General features: G+C 36.8%; 1 long non-coding RNA gene across 1 annotated transcript; it reads left to right on the top strand.

Annotated features, from left to right (window-relative positions):
* The first annotated feature begins 509 nt into the window (after window positions 1–509).
* On the top strand, window positions 510–2,121 carry LOC143683878 (uncharacterized). Its single transcript, XR_013175695.1, has 2 exons — window positions 510–803; window positions 1,751–2,121. It is a non-coding gene; the product is annotated as an uncharacterized LOC143683878 (long non-coding RNA).
* The last annotated feature ends 10,335 nt before the right edge of the window (window positions 2,122–12,456 follow it).

The raw sequence follows: 12,456 nt of genomic DNA, 5'->3' as shown, positions 1-12,456 counted from the left end.
AACATTGATGCTAAAACCTGTCCAAGAGTGCGCCAAAAATGAAAATTACTGAGCAATATATATATATATATATATGAATATGTATATATATGAAATAAAATACTAAACATAAACAAATAGAACCCAATATTATACAAAAAAATAATGGATCATGTCCAGGTGAGATTTACATTGGTACAATATTAGGAAATACAATAATAAATCATATTAATAGACTAAGGAGATCTTTTCATCTCCATAGGTGAGAAACAGACATTTTCCAAAATTTAATACCTGTTCATATTTTTAGAAAACCAGTAAAAGAGCAATTAGTAGATGCTTTCTTGATAGAATAACTGTAAATGGTATAGAGGCATATATATATTTACTACATAATATATGTAGTATAGTATATATAAAATAGTGTGTTGGATGTAAATCCAAATGCCAACATTTCACTTAATAAGGAACCTCTAAAAGTTTTCTACTAATGCCAGGAAAGGGAAAACAGGGATGCCTGTGCTGGCTTGAAGCCCAAGAAAAAACCATGTCCTTTTAATCCATCCATAGATAGATACAGACCTGTTGTGGGTGGGGCCCTGTGCTTAGGTTGTTTCCATGGAAACGTGACACAGTCCATTCAAGGTGAGTCATAATCCCCTTGCTGGAGTCCTTTATGAGACGATAAAAGGCAGAGACATTTTGGAGAGAGATAAATGCCCACTGAAGCACAGAGATATTTTGGAGAGAAGGGCCAGCAGACATCACCATGTGCTCTTCCATGTGACAGAGGAATCCTAGATGCCAGCAGCCTTTCCTCGGAGGTAGTATCTTCCACTTGATGCTTTAACTTGGATATTTTCATGGTATTATAACTTTGTAACCCAATAAATCCCCATTGGAAAAAGCCAACCCATTTCTGGTATACTGCATCCTGGCTTAGCAAATTGAAACACTCCCTTACTATTGATCATTATATTAAATGTATAGTCCAATTTAACTAGAGAAAAGAAAGCAATCAGAGGCCTGAGAATTTGGAAGAAGTAAAACTACATCATTTTTGTTGGTGATATATTATTTAAAAACCCCAAAACCACTGAAAAATAATTACTAAAAAAGAAGAGAATTCAGTAAAGAACAGGTTTATAAAACCAGCATGCAAAAATCAATAGCATTTGGAAGGTAAAGCAATAAAGCTCTTAAAATAAAACAGGATCATTCCCTCTGGATAGGTCCTGAGGTTGTCATTCATTGATGTATCTCTTAAATCTTATTTAATCTGTACGTTTCTCCCTCTTCCCATCACACACTCTTTTACAGCTCAGTTGTTGAAGAAATTTGGTTGTTTGTCTTGTAGAGCTTTTCATATCTTGAATTCTGCTGATTATGTCCCCACAGATGTAACTGGAATGCTGATTTGAAGAAACCAACTATAAAAAATAAATGTATGAAATTATCAGGGAAATTTGAACAGTGACTGGATATTTGACAATATTGAAAAATTTTTAAATTAGGGTTAATATTTTACATATGATAAGGGTATAAGGTTTTTGTAAACCTTATTTTATATCCTATTTTTGGATAGATGCGCTAAAACAACTATGAATGCTTGATGTTTCAAAATAATTCGGTGGGGTGGCATTTGGAGGTTGGAGCAGTGGAGTGCTGGTAATTGTTTAACAACTGGCTCTCCAGACCGGGGGGAAAAGAGCATTGATTTGTAGCACTGGCCACTTTGTAATCTGTAAATTTCTAAATACTCCCATTACAGCTTATTTAAAGCACCCATGAGGATGAAGTTGGGAAGAGATGAGAACGATCAGCTGTGAATAAACAGTGAAGGCTGTTTCCAGCACACCCTGGATAGAGTAATAGAAGTGAAATAAGGTTGGCTGTGACCCCTACAATATATGCAAAAACTAACTCAAAATGGACCAACAACCTAAGCATAAGAGCTAAAACCACAAAACTCTTGAATAAAACATAGGGAAAAGCTTCAGGAACTTGTATTTGGTGATGAATTCTTAAATGTGACACAAAACATTGAGCAACAAAAGAAAAAATTGAAAAATTGGACTTCATCAAAATTTAAAGCATTTGTACATCAAAGAGCATTATTAAAGAATGTGAAAAGATAACCGATTGAATGGGATAAAATATTTGAAAATTGTATATCTGATAAGGATTTTATATCCTGAATATATAAAGAATGTGAAAGATAACCGATTGAATGGGATAAAATATTTGAAAATTGTATATCTGATAAGGATTTTGTATCCTGAATATATAAAGAATGTGAAAAGATAACCGATTGAATGGGATAAAATATTTGAAAATTGTATATCTGATAAGGATTTTATATCCTGAATATATAAAGAATACCTATGACTCAACAACAGAAAGACAAACAACCTAGTTCAAAAATGGACGCAGGCCTTGAATAGACATTTCTGAAAAGGAGATATACAAATGGTCAAAAAGCATATGAAAAGATGTTTAACATCATTAGTCATTAGGGAAATGCAAATCAAAATCACTGCAGTGTACCACTTCACATCCACTAAGATGGTTATTTATTTTTTTTAAGTGAAAATAGCAACTGTTGGTAAGAATGTGAGAAATTGGAAGTCTCACTGCTGGTGGGAATATAAAATGGTGCAACTGCTGTGAGAAGTTTGGTGGCTTCTCAAAAAGTTAAACAGAGAATTACCATATGAGCCAGCAATGCCATTCCTAGGCATTACTCCTAAGAATTGAAAACAGGGACTCAAACAGATAGTTGTACACCAATGTTCATTGTAGCATTATTTACAATAACCAAAAGGTGAAAACAACTCAAGGGTCCACTGACAGATGAATGGATAAACAAAATGTGGTATATCCATATCTGATGGCTTGAAGTCATGTACCCCAGAAAAAAAGCATGTTCTTAATCTTAATTCATTCTCGTGGATGTGAATGCATTCTAGAAAGGACTTTTGATGATGTTTCCTGAATAAAGGTGTGGCCCAAATGAATCAGGATGGGTCTCACTCTTATTATTGGAAACCTTATAGAAAGAAAAGCCGTGGGGAGCAGCTAGAAACTGGAAGTCAACAGAACCTGGAAGAGGAAGGAGAAGATGTCACCATGTGCTTTGCCATGTGATGGAAAAGCCAGAGAACCCCAAAGATTGCCAGCCAGCCAGAAAATACCTGCTCCAGCAAAAAGCAAGCTTTCACCCCCCTGAAACCATGAGCCAATATATTGCTTTTGTTAAGCCAAGCCACAGTATGGTATTGGTTTTAGCAGCTGGGAAACTAACACACCATACAATGGAATACTAATCGGTCATAAAAAAGAAAGTTGTTCTGATACATGCTAGGGTATAGATGAACTTTGAAAAGATTATGCTAAGTGAAATAAGCCAGACATAAGAGGACAGATATTGTAAGATCTAGCTTATATGAAAGAAGCTAGAATTTGAAATAACTAGAATAAGCAAATTCATAGAGTCAAAAAGTAGATTAGAGGTTACCAGAGGCTGGGAGGGGGAGGAAGAATGGAAAGTTATTGCTTAATGGGTATACAAACAGTTTCTATTTAAGGTGATGAAAAAGTTTTGGTGATGGATGGTGCTGATGGTAGCACAACATTGTAAATGCATCACACACTTGTAAATGGTTAAAAAGGGGTAAATGGGTGGTTCAGTGGCAGAATGTTTCCCTGTTATGAGGGAGACCAGGGTTCAATTCCAGGCCCAATGCACCCAAAATAAATAGACAAAAAACAAACAAACAAAAATGGTTAAAATGGCAAAATTTACATATATGTTATCACAATAAAATTTTTTAAACAGATTGGCTCTGTGTTGATAATTGTTGAAACCAGGTAATGGGGACAAGGGGGTTACAATATGCTATTCTCTCTACTTGTGCATATCCTTCACATTTTAGTCAAAATTTTAAAAGCAGGAAAGAAAAATTCCAAACTTCCAGACTAAATAGAAAAAGTTTTACAATGCCATTGCAAATCATTATTGAAAAAACCATTACATGCAATCATATCTGGGTTAGCCTGTGGGAGACATGTCAAACTAAAATAAATGATAATAGAAAGAGCAAATATGTATTAAGTGCCTACTACCTCCCCAGCCCTGGTTTTGGTGCCTTACCGGGAATAACTCAAGGGGTTGTTATTACCCTTGTATTACAGGTGGGGACACTGAGGCATAGAAAGTTGGACTCCTTCCTTAGTTTAAGGCCACACAACTAGGAAGTGGTGGAGCTGGGATTAACGCAGGCAGACAGGCTCTAGATTCTGCAGTGTTAACCTCCACCCGCATTGCCTGGCATTCAAAGCAACGTTTTACTTAAAGAAACATCTGTAATTGTAAAATGGAAAATAAACTCAATCATGCTGTCGAATGACAGATAGAACCTGGCTTAGGAGATCTATTTCCTAAACACAGGTGTGTGGAGTGCCTCCTCTGGGCAGAAGGGAAGAGTTTTCCATAAGAACGGATTTGGTTCCTTCTTAAGGGGCGTACCCTCTACTGGGAGGCAAATCACATTTCCCAAAGGGGATTTCACTTACAGAGGACTTGGCAGGGCAGGGAAGGGAAATGATGGTTCAAAATTTCCAGGTTAGCCCTTTGACACCATGGTGTTCTGCTAGCCTCTTTGCACAGAACTGTTAAGAGTAATTTTCTAAGGTTTTAAATGCATAAATGTTTTCGCCTTTTGTTCTAGCACAGACTGCTTAATCCATTCAGCGAGCATTGAGCATAAACTATCTACCGAGCACCGTGCAAATGGAGCAGTCTATGCACTCTCATTCTAGAGGAATAATTTGGGCAGTAACGTGGAGACCACTGGTCACCAGATCTGTATAAAACCAGGTGATTTGATGGGGGTACCTGAGCCCAAGCTTGAGCCACGCAACCCATGGGGAGCCCTGGAGGCAGGACAAGTGTTCCCATCACATGTTTTGAGACACAAATGTGTTTTTGTAATTACGGACTTTCATGCCTCATTTCTTGGAGAACCTGGCCTGCATCTTACTTCCCTTTCCCAAGTGGGGTTCCACGGAAATGCAAGGTGACAGCTGGAATTTCTGCCACATGCAGTTTCTTGGGAGAGGTTAGAACTTGGGACACAAGGGTAGGAAAGAGAGTGAATGTGGGTAGGAGTTGGATACCAGAATCTGGAATGAAAGGCACTGAAGGGTTCCCATGTGTATCTACAGGGCCCAGGACCTTGCACAAAGTCAGTACTCACGAAGACCTGTGGAATGAACCAGTGGGGGACATGCTGGGACTGAGAATTGCAAGAGTATTGCAATCACTCCCTCTTTGAAATAAGCAAACTCTTCAATGAGGCGCTCACCATAATGGGTAGGCAAGCTTAGGAATTCCCCCACCCACCCACCTCCACCAGCGTTCAAACCCCTTCTTCAAGTTCAAGTTTGAGGATAATTGAGACGGCGGCTAGAAATAAGGAGCTATGAACCAGAGAAAAGAATCAGTTCTTCTCTTCTTCCAAGAGAGGAAAAATATTTAAAGAAAAAAATTCTATGACCCCACTCCCCAAGGTCAGAGTATTGAAAAGGAAATGGAGAATCTCCATTTAATTGGGCTTCAGCAAGGAAGGATTTTGAGAAATGGAAATTGTTCACAGGGTTGGAATTACCAAACAGCCCCTACAGCAAAGGTTAAGTATGCTTTTTGGATTTTCTCATCATCGAATCTTCGACGCCTGGTAATTGCTTTGGTTTTAGAGATCATTAGCAAATTGAGGATCCTTAGAAATGTAGTGACTTCCAGGGATGGCATTCTAAGTTATATTCTTTAGGGGTTCATGATTTAATAGTGTTCAGCAAACATCTAAAGAGCCTTTACAACCATATTGCATTGGGTAAATCTATAGTGACTCAATATTTCCCCCTCTCTTTTGTCTTACTATCCCAATTATCAAATAATCTTTGGTGACAGTGTCCAGAATGACAGAAGTTTTCTGGTAGTTCTCAAGGTCAAAATGTCTTGGGCCTCGAGAGTTGGAGGAACTCTTTGGTCTGATATCATTTGGTGAACTTGGTGCTACAATTTTCTCCTCCATTTCATACCTAAAACTTTTATAGCACTAGATCACTGATGGATTGGCCTTAAATGCCGTATAGATCAAAGACAAAGAGGCTGCTAAAGAAAAATGGTAAAAAAAAAAGAAAAAAAATGAAGGAGAAACTTCCAGGGGCGAGACTGGCCCTGGCACCATGGGATCAACAATGTCATCCTGAACAAAAGGGGGAAAAGAAGCATAACAAATAAGGTATCAGTGGCTGAGAGAGTTCAAGTTGAGTCAAGAGGCTACTCTGGAGGTCACTCCTATGCAAACTTCAGTTAGGCATTGCCATCTATCATAACTTGCCAAATCTCAACCCAAACCATTTCCACCAAACCTATTATATAAGATTCTAAAAAGATTCCATGCAGGAGGGTAACTTGGCAGAAACCTACAACCTCCAGATGGGTCCCTGGACCAGATAAGTCCAGAACTGCAGAGGGGCCAGCCTCTCCAGAACATCAACTAATTCCATCCCCCTATTCCATATTACTGTCAGCCCTTCCAACATGAAAAAGTTAGAATGGGCATAGCCCAAATACTCCTAAAGAGTGGGAGAAAGATCAAAGATGATGGTGGAATTATACAGAGAAGTTCAGGTTTAACAAATGGGTATGATTGCTAAACCTTTAAATTGATATTTCTTTTAGTCTCCAGTATCTTAGAGCAGCTAGAAGTAAAAACCTAAAATTGTGGAATAGTAACCCATATCAAACTCTGAAATCTGTTCTACAATTAATTGTTGTGATGTGCATTGAAATTTATTGCTTTTTTGTATATATGTTGTTTTTCACAAAAAAGGAAAAAAAAAGTTGATTGTAATGATAAATGCATAGCTATATGATGATGTTGTGAACCATTGATTGTACACTTTGAATGATTACATGGTATGTGGATATATAATACATATTGACAAAAATTTTTAAGAAGTGGAGAAACTGGAACTCTTGGTACATAATTTTTTCAGTAAAGATTCAAGTTTTCCTGCCTTCTTAAAGAAGGGAATTATTGTTACTAGAAAAGCTAGAATAACTCTTATCAGTCTCCAGGAAAAAGAATTGGATGCAGAAATGACTGCGTTTCACAAAATAGAAGAGGCCTTTCCTTAATTAGTAGTTGAAAATCTAAAAATCAGCAGGTAATAAAGGTTACATGTAAAATGACAATATACGATTACAAAGCATTAAACCTTTACCCATAAAATTGTACAACCTCATTGTACAACCACTTGAGAAATGATCCCATATGGAATTTTATAATTGCTTCCCTATTTCCGTTAACTTCCTATAGAGATTCATATATCTTATCATAGTTTTGGCAGTAAATTGAAGTCGTAGTAGTAACTTCTCATTTACCTGGAAACTTTTACTTTTATTAGGGGTCCCGGTGTTTGCCTGTGATGGTGTGAGTTCTCTGGGCTAAGGTGCAGCCCTTGAATGCAACCCGCTTCCACAGAGACAGTGGGTATGTTGATCAACAATGTGATGATATTGTGAGCCAGTGACCGTAATCATGTCGAGAATGTTTGCATGTCAAGAATGATTATATGTCAAGAATGTTGGTATGTCTGTTGGCTGTTTAAAAAAAAAAAAACGACAGTAGGTATGTTGAAAGTAAAAGCTCAGAGTATTGTGCTTCTTTCCCCATAAAAAAGAAAGGATTTTTAAATTTGTACACTTAATTCATCCACATACCTGATTAGTCTGAGGGCTTTCCTGGGTAAAATTTGATTGAAGCTTCTGAACCCCAGATTTTCACTGTAAGAATGTAAATTCTTCTGAGCCATGAGAGTCACATACTGTCAATGTTCTCAAAATAGGCAATTCTGACAAAGGTACTCTTCTATTTCACTGCGGCATGGATTTCTCAAAACTAGTGCCAGGACATTGGGAAAAATGTCCTGTTTATTTGCATTTTGCTCATTTGCTTCTTTTACAATGGTGTGGGTACTTTGAGCCTCCTTATTGGGTGTTTGACACGTTTCATTGCAAAGTAAAAGATGAATCAAATACAGGCAGACCTCGTGTTATGGCGTTTCGCTTCACTGCCCTTCGCAGACGCTGCGATTTTTACAAATTGAAGGTTTGTGGCAACTGTGTGCCCAGCAAGTTTATTGGGGTCATTTTTCCAACAGCGTGTGCCCACTTCGAGCCTCTGTGCTACATTTTGGTAATTCTTGCAAAAGTTCAAACTTTGTCGTTAGTATTATAACTGTTACAGTGACCTGTGATCGGTGATGTTACTGTTGTAATTGTTTGGGGCACTGTATTAGTTAGGGTTCTCTAGAGAAACAGAATCAACAGGGAACACTTGCAAATATAAAATTCTCTGCATCCTCACAAACACTTGTTATTTTCCTTTTTTTTTTTTAAATAATAGCCATCCTACTGGGTGTGAAGTGATATCTCATAGTGGTTTTGATTTGCATTTCCCTAAAGACTACTGATATTGACCATCTTTTCATAAGCTTATTGGCTATTTGTATATTGTCTTTGGAGAAATGTCTAGTTAATACTTTCCCACTTTTCAAATTGAGTTGTCCTTTTGTTCTTGAGTTGCAGGCGTTCTTTATTCTGAATATGAAATTTTTATCATATTTATGATTCCCAAATATTCTCTCCCATTCCATAGGTTGTCTTTTCACTTTTGTGATATTGTCTTTTGATGCACAAAAGCTTTTTTTTTATTTTGATGAAGTCCAATTTATCATCTTTTTCTTTTACACAAGGTTCTGAAGATTTCCCCCTGCTTTCTTCTAAGAATCTTATAATTTATTTATTTTGAGTCCATTTTTGTATGTGGTATGAGATAGGGGTCCAACTTCATTCTTTTGCATGTAGATGTCCAATTTTCCCAGCACCATTTGATAAAGAGACTATTTTCCCATTGATTGGACTTGTCCTCCCTGTAGAAAATCAATTGGCCACAGATGTGAAGATTTACCTCTGGACTCTCAATTCTAGTAGCTATAGGTCTGTCTTTATACCAGTACCACACTGTTTTGATTTCTGTAGCTTTGTATTAATTTTGAAATTGAGACGTGTGAGTCCTTCAACTTGTTATTGCTTTGGCTACTCAGGACCCCTTGTTATTCCATACGAATTTGAAGATTGACTTTTCCATTTCTGCAAAAACAAAAACTCTGGTAATTTTTATCGAGATTGCATTGAATCTGTTTAGATCATTGTGGGTTGTACTGATATATCAATAGTATAAGTCTTCCAATCCATGAACAAGAGATGTCTTTCCAATTATTTAGGTCTTCTTTAATTTCTTTCAATGATAGATTTCCATATCCAATGTACAAGTCTTTCACATTCTTGGCTAAATTTATTCCTAGAGGGTAAAATAAATTGGATAGATGGAAATACTAGTGGTCAATGGGGGGAGGTGGGCAGGATATTAAATGTACGAGTTCTTTCTTTTTTCTTCTTATTTCTTCTTCTGGAGTGATGCAAATGCCCAAAAAATGATTGTGGTGATGAATATACAACTATGTGATGATATTGTGAGCCATTGATTGTATGGACTGTATGTGTGCAAAGATGTGTCAATAAAAACATTAAAAGAAAAAAATTATTCCCAGATATTTTATTTTTGATGCTGTTGTAAATGGAATTTTTTTCTTGATTTCCATTTCAGATTCTTCATTTTTGGTGTATCAAAACACAACTGATTTTTTGTATTGATCTTGTACCCCACAAATTTGCTGAATTCTTTTATTAGCTTTAGTAGTTTTCTTGTGGATATTTGGGATTTACTCTCTTAAGATTCTGTCATCTGCAAAGAAAGATTATTTTACTTCCTTTCCAATTTGGCTGCCTTTTATTTCTTTTTCTTGCCTACTTTCTCTGGTTAGAACTTCCAGGACGATGCTGAATAGCAGTGGTGACAGTAGACACACTGGTTTTCTTCCTCGCCTTCAGGGGATAGCTTTCAGCCTTTCACCACTGGATATGATGTTCACTGTGGGTTTTTCATAGATGTCCTTTACCATGTTGAGGAAGTTCCCTTCTACTCCTAGTTTTCTATGTCTTTTTTATCAAGAAAGTGTGCTAGAATATTCTAAAACTCATTATATAGTGAAGAATACACAACTATGTGATGATATTGTGAGCCATTGATTGTATAATATGGTTGGACTGTACGTGCGTGGATATTTCTCAATAAAATTTTTTTTAAAAAAAGAAAGGGTGTTGGCCATAATGACGTGGAGTCTTGAATAGGCAGTGAGATCTTGTTGGTTTGTACAGGTCAGTGTGATGCCCTGATACATCCCCGAGTAATTTGAGCAGAGTAAAAAAGTACTTGCAAAGTCCCTTGGGGGATCTGGGGATAAAGGAGGGAATATACTTCCCCATCTGGGGAATTCCTGGTATTTCCACAAGCACTGGGGACAATCAATTCAATAGGTTGAGCCCTCAATTTTGGGGCTTGGCCCTAGGAAACTTATTCCTACAAAAGAAAAGCTAAGCCTACTTATAACTATGTCTAAGAGTCATCCCCAGATAACCTCTCTTGTTGCTCAAATGTGACCTCTCTCTCTAAGCCAACTCAGTAGGTGAACTCACTGCCCTCCCCACTACATGGGACATGACTCCCAGGGGTGTAAATCTCCCTGACAATGTGGGACATGACTCCTGGGGATAACCTGGGACCTGGCATCATGAGATTGAGAAAGCCTTCTTGAGCAACAGGGGGAAGGGAGAAATGAGGCAAAATAAGGTTTCAGTGGTTGAGAGATTTAAAACAGAATCAAGAGTTTATCCCGAAGGTTATTCTTATGCATTATATAGATATCTCTTTTTAGTTTATGATGTATTGGATTGGCTGGAGGGAAGTACCTGAAGCAGTTAAACTATGTTCCAGTAGCCTTGACTCGTGAAGACAATTCTATCACTATATAGCTTTTACAATGTGACCAAGAGATTATGAAAACTTTGTGGCTGATGCTCCCTTTATCAAGGATATGCACAGATGAGTTAAAGTAAGGACAAAACTACAAATAAATAATAGAAGGGGATAAGGGATTTTAAAAAATGGGTAGGTTGCAATACTAGTGGTCAATGAGAGGGGTAAGGAGAATGAGATTATGGTTTTTTTTCTTTTCTCTCGTTTCTTTTTCTGGAGTGACGCAAATGTTCTAAAAATGATCATTGTGATGAATACACACCTATGTGATGATATTGGGAGCCATTGATTGTATACTTTGGATGGACTGTATATACATGAAGACATCTGAATAAAAATATTTTTTGTAAAAAAGGGTGATGGAGTTTTTCAAATGCCTTTTCTGCCTCAATTGAGATGATCGATCATGTGGTTTCCCTTTGTTTTATTAATGTAGTGTATTGCATTGATTGATTTTCCCATGTTGAACCATCCTTGTGCTGCTGAGATGAATCCCACTTGGTGGTGGTGTATAATACATTTAAAAAATTATTATTATTATTATTATTATTGTTTTGTTTTTAATTTAATTTTTGTAATACTTTGAATATGCTATTGGACTCGATTTGCTAGTACTTCATTGAAGTTTTTTTTACACCTATAAAGCATATTGGTCTGTAATTTCCTTTGTTTCTGATGTCTTTATCTGGCTTTGATATCTGATTGCTGTTGGCTTCATAGATTGAGTTGGGAAGTATTCTCTTCTTTTAGATTACTTTGGAAGAAGTTTGAGGATTGGTGTTAACTCTTCTTTGAATGTGTTAGTAGAATTCACCCAGTGAAGCCATCTGTACCAGGACTTTTCTTTGTTGGGAGTTTTTCTTTCAACTTATTTTGAAATAATTTCAAACTTACAGGACAGTCGCAAAAATAGTAAAACTCCATACAGAGAACTCCAGCATACCCCCCACCTCCCCAAATACCCAGATCCACCAATTTTAACATTTTACCACCATTGCCATATCATTCTATCTACCTACCTACCTATCATCTCTGTGTCTGTCTATCTGTCTCTCTATCCATTTATCCATCTATATACTTGCTGAACATTTGAGAGGAGGTTGCACATATCTTATACCTTGAGCATATTCTTCTGTATAAATTTCTTATGAACTAGAGTATTCACTTATTTATAAGTGCAGTTACCAAGTTTTAAGAAATTTAACATTAATATGTTTTATAGTCTATATTCCAGTTATTTTCCTATATTCCAATAATATCCTTTTGAGCCTCTTCTCCTTTCTTAAATCCTATCCAATTTCATGTATTGCATTTAATTGTCATTATCTCTTTAGTTTCTTTTTCTTTCTTCTTTTTTTTTAAATTGTGAACACCTAAATATAATATAAATCTTCCCATCCCAACCCCTCCCAAGCATAGCATTCAGTGGAATTAATCACCTTCACAGTCTTGTGGCGCCCTGCCCACC

The sequence above is a fragment of the Tamandua tetradactyla genome, chromosome 1 (genome assembly GCF_023851605.1).
Source record: "Tamandua tetradactyla isolate mTamTet1 chromosome 1, mTamTet1.pri, whole genome shotgun sequence".
Lineage (NCBI taxonomy): Eukaryota > Metazoa > Chordata > Mammalia > Pilosa > Myrmecophagidae > Tamandua > Tamandua tetradactyla.
Note: the sequence above shows the minus strand (reverse complement) of the source record. Positions and strands in the feature narration are given on the sequence as shown.